The sequence below is a fragment of the Telopea speciosissima genome, chromosome 11, assembly GCF_018873765.1.
Source record: "Telopea speciosissima isolate NSW1024214 ecotype Mountain lineage chromosome 11, Tspe_v1, whole genome shotgun sequence".
Classification (NCBI taxonomy): domain Eukaryota; kingdom Viridiplantae; phylum Streptophyta; class Magnoliopsida; order Proteales; family Proteaceae; genus Telopea; species Telopea speciosissima.
The window spans coordinates 53085378-53090081 of NC_057926.1; positions in this window are offsets into that span (position 1 = coordinate 53085378).

A 4704-nucleotide genomic window follows, 5' to 3' on the forward strand; every position below is an offset into this window, starting at 1 on the left:
ATCTCATTCTCAGAAAAACCCCACCTTCGATAAGCCTCCAATTTCTGCTTCCATGTCGATTTTTTCATTGATGTAAACACAGATAGAGCCCTCATAAACGTGTATTTTGAAAGGTCGAAATCCATTTGCTTAATCTCCTCAATCATCTCTTTGAACAGATTATTTTTAGGTGTCAACGATGTGGGATAGTAAGTTAGTAAACGCGGACTCCGTTACTCCATTTTCTCTCAAGATTGCAATATTTCGAGCCCACAGTCTGATTATCACAATTGATGAAACGAGCTTCACGTTTTAGACCAATTACAACATTCTCCAGAGTCCCAACTAAACTCTTCCAGAAATTAAAAGCAGGGATAATTTTGTTTTCTAAGCTACGGAACAAGAACTTTGAATCTTTGAAGAGATTTTGGCAATGTTAGGGCTCGAAACGCCCAAGGAATGGAAGAACTCAAGTTTAGGGAGAAGGGTGTTTGTAGGACTGGCAACGAGCAATAATGGATACTTTCTATTGAGTCTGGAAATCTGGGCTTCGGTGAATCCATGGTTTCTAAAGAGGGTAAGAACGGAATCTAGTCCATCAGAGGATTCAAAACCAACCTCCTTGGATGCAGAGATGGCAGCTGCGGGTGAGAGCCCACATGAGCGGATGAGGTAAGAGACCACGAAAGGGTTCTGATTTCTTGAGGCTTTTGAGGAAATGTATTTGAGAGATGCAGGTTTTCCAGAAAACCCAGTTGGGTAGTTGAATCTCTTATTAAGGTTCTCCCTATTGGGACTATTTTGAAGAGGAAACTAAACATTCGGAAAAGTACTAAAAGCGCAATTAGTTCTGACTAGGAACTTACGGAGGGTTCTTCCCCCAGAGCGCGGCTTCTGTTTCCATTGCTTTCATTTTTTAATTTATTGAGAAAGAGAGCAGTTACAAGCAGGGGCTTCAGAAGCGCATAGCTTTTGAAGCCACTGAGTGGATATGGGCCATTCAATCCTGCTCGGAGAGAGAAGGCCTTTCCTTGCCAAGGTGTCAGCTATTTGATTTACACACCCAAGAATATGGGAGAACGATAATTGCTGAAATTTAGAGAAAAGGTCCTTGATGTCTGCCAGCACTGCAATGGAGGTGATAGGGGGCCGTCGATCTGCATCTAGACCGTTGAGGTGGTTGATTAGCTCTAGATTGTCTGATTCCACTTCTAACTTGAGAAAGCCTTTGTCCAGGGCCGTAATGAGAGTGTTGCGCACAGCAATGGCCTCGCCTTGGAAGATGGAAGTAAAGTGCATGGGCTCGGACATGGCGTATAGGGTTTCGCCCTGTGAGTCCCTGAAGATGGAGCCAATGCCACCATTAGAGTGTTGGAGTGATGCATCACAATTAGCCTTGACTGTATATGTGGGCGGGGGTGACCAAGATGGGTTTTGGGTGGTGTTTGGGGAGGTGGTTATCGGGTGTGGAGGGGAGATGGGGTTGGCTTGAAGGTACTCTGAGAAGGAGCAATTGGCTTTGTTGATGATGTCCAGGGGAGACCATTTATGGTCATTAAAGATGAGGTCATTCCGCGAGGTCCATAGGTGCCAGCAGATGAAGCTAGCAAGGGCAAGGTCCTCACGAGCTTTCTTTTTATCCCTAGAGAAGAAAGGGTCCTAGCCTTCATCTCCTCTGCAACTTGAGACCAAAGTTCTCTATGAGAAGCCTTTTAGCAAGTGGCGCTTTGGAGAACCAGCAGGTCTGTTTGGCAATGAACAGAAATCTTATGACTGAGTTATTGGAGCTTTTAAATCGATGTCTCCATGGACCATAATTTTTTTGGGAAAAATGACCGGATTACACAAAATCAGGTTTAGTTATACAAAATAAACCACAAAACTATCCAAAATAGTATTTCTCTCACAAATAAAAATGTCTTGTGACAATTTTACCCCACCTCCCCTTCTCTGGTCACCGATCACAGATCTTCGCCCACACGCCCCAACCCCCTGTTACACCACTGCCCACCCCAATTTGGATCCTCTACTGCCGAGCTACCCCGTCCTGCCGTGCTACGTAAACACAACAAGGCAAGAAATTGCCGCTTTACCCCTGCCCAAACGTCTTGCCCAAGTGGGGGTATAGCGATCATTTCCCACCTTACTCTGTTTGCATAGCACAGCAGGACGAGGTAGCTCAACAGTAGAGGATCTAGATCCTAATCCACCCCACCTGCCCCTACCCCCTTCGTCTTCTTCTTGCAATCCTCTTTTCTTCTTTTTTTTTTTTTTTTTGTTTGGTAAAAGCTTCTTCCTTCTTCATGCAATCCTGATTCCTGTCCGATAGTTGTCTTGAAGCAGAGTGCAATGGTAGGAGAGGTGGAACCATATCACACTGTGCAACGACCGTGAGTTGTACGGTATACCCAGGGTAGGGGCGTGGACCATGCCGGTTTGGGATGGTGGACAGGCAAACACACCCCAGGCGGGGGTTGTGGGTCATGCCGATCGGGTGTGGCGGATAGGCAAAGACAATGGTAGAGTTTGCAAAGTCGATAGCAACACTAGTCTTCTTCAGAGTGACATGTAAAATCCAGGTCAAGGTGGAGCTTGTTGGGTTCGAGTGTGTCTTGTATTTTGCGGGTCCACATAAATGTAATTAGTCTGTATTTGTAACTGGGACAGGTTTTGGGTCCATTAAATGTAAGGAGGTAGAATTGTACTTGTGTGGGGATTAGGGTTTTAGGTTTCCCTATATATTCTTTGTGTGGAAAACCCTGACAACAAGCAAAGGAGAATACTTTGTGAGGTGGAGAGTAGTGTAGAGAGCTTTTTAGGAAATAATGGAAATTTTCTGGTTCTCTCAGGTGGATGTAGGAAATCTTGTCGAACCAAGGTAAATTCCTTGCATTGTATGTGATTGTTCGTTTGGGTTCTTCCTCGTGGTTGTGCATTTGTCTCCAACACACTCTTGATCCTAATATTTTTATAAGGAAAATAAATTAGAAATAATTGGCCGTATCATATAGGTTGATCTAATTCCGTTCCGGTGACTATCAATACGAAGCATCTAGACTCGAAATGCACTTAGACTTAGTCCTCTATGAAATGACCATCCTGCCCCATGAAAAGTAGAAATCCTGCTACTATTGATGCTTCCACATGCACTCCCATTGGCTCTCATGCTGGCACAGGAGCCACACTCTTGGATAGAAAACTCTCTTCCATAACATATAGTTATCAAATGGGAAAAGGTTCTCAAGCCGCCGGGGTAGACTATACTAACACCTCTGTGGGACTATCTCTCTCATGCTAGTATGAAATGATCTTGCTGCCCTCGAATATGTTCAAAATTTACTTGTAAGATTTATCAAACGGGTTACCTCAATAAGAGGGTTCATTATCTGATTATCAGCAAAAGAGACAAAGATAGAGGTTTATTGAAAATGTGAACTAGGACTCCATCATAGACTCATTCAATACACCATGAAGACTGACCTTTATTGGAGAGCAACTGACTATTTCATTAATCGAATATAACTTAGCTTTAAAGTAGCATGTCCCCATCTTGTCCTATTTCTCTTCTATTTTATATTTTTTATTAAAAAATATTTGGCAATAAGAGGAAACATCTACATTAGACAAATGTAATAATAGAGCATGCTATAAAAATTTTATTTTAATTTTTTAAAAGAAGGCTAAACATAGATGAGAGCAATAATTTTTATCGTCTATGATTCCCTGTCCGGTACGGTTCCTATAGTCCTCTAACAAGAGGGGGGTGGACCTCACCGAGGCAGAGTTCGGTCAAGGAATGGAATGGCCATTTCGCCCCCCTTAGTTATAGAATTGTAGGAGCTGTACCGGCAGGGAACCGTAGGCGATAAAGGTCCTGAGAGCAATGGGAGTGTTTTACTCAGGCAAGTCGTCCGAGTCGAGTTAAAAAATAAGAAAACCTATCAAGAGTCATGTAAACTTGCTCGGTATAAAAATTGGCCAAACTTGGCCTAAGTTTATTTGATTCTTAAGAGACTCGGTCTTTACGCTCGAGTCACATAAAACTTGTCGAATTCGGTCAAAAACTGTATTTCTCTACTTCTCTCCGGCCAGATATGTTATGCCCTTGAAATTCTTCCCCATGTCATATGTATTTCAGCAGGAAAACCTCTAGAGAGTGATAGATGTCATAGAGGGCCTCAATGTTATTGCCATTTCTAGGATGAAATGACGAGAAAGGAATAAAAATGAGCTTATCTCCTTTAGTGAATTCTATCTGATCCATTCCTTTCCCAATGTGCCTATGCAAGAAAGCTCTCTTCCTAAACATGGTTGTGAACTGCTCTGCTCGCTCACCTCTTGAACATCTATTAGATGGAGATGGAATTCTCAATGAATGTTGATGGTACTATTGTGTTCATATGAACAAAGTCAAAGAAGATTCTATGATGTCGTAGAAGGAAAGGAACATTGGATTTAAAACTTTAGGAAAAACCTAACTCGTCTTGACCAAGTTTGACTCGTTCAACTCACCGGGTTTTGGAATCTGGAGAGGGCGAGACAAGTTTTTTTTTTTTGGGTGAAATAAGAAAAGTTCTATATTAAGATAAAAGAACATATACAATATTTTTCACCTGGGCATAGCGAGCCAAGTTACGAGCTATAACTATACAAAAAAGATCTCCTTGCTTATCATAACAAACATCATGATATAAGTCCGAAATATAAACTAGGTCTTTCACAAGC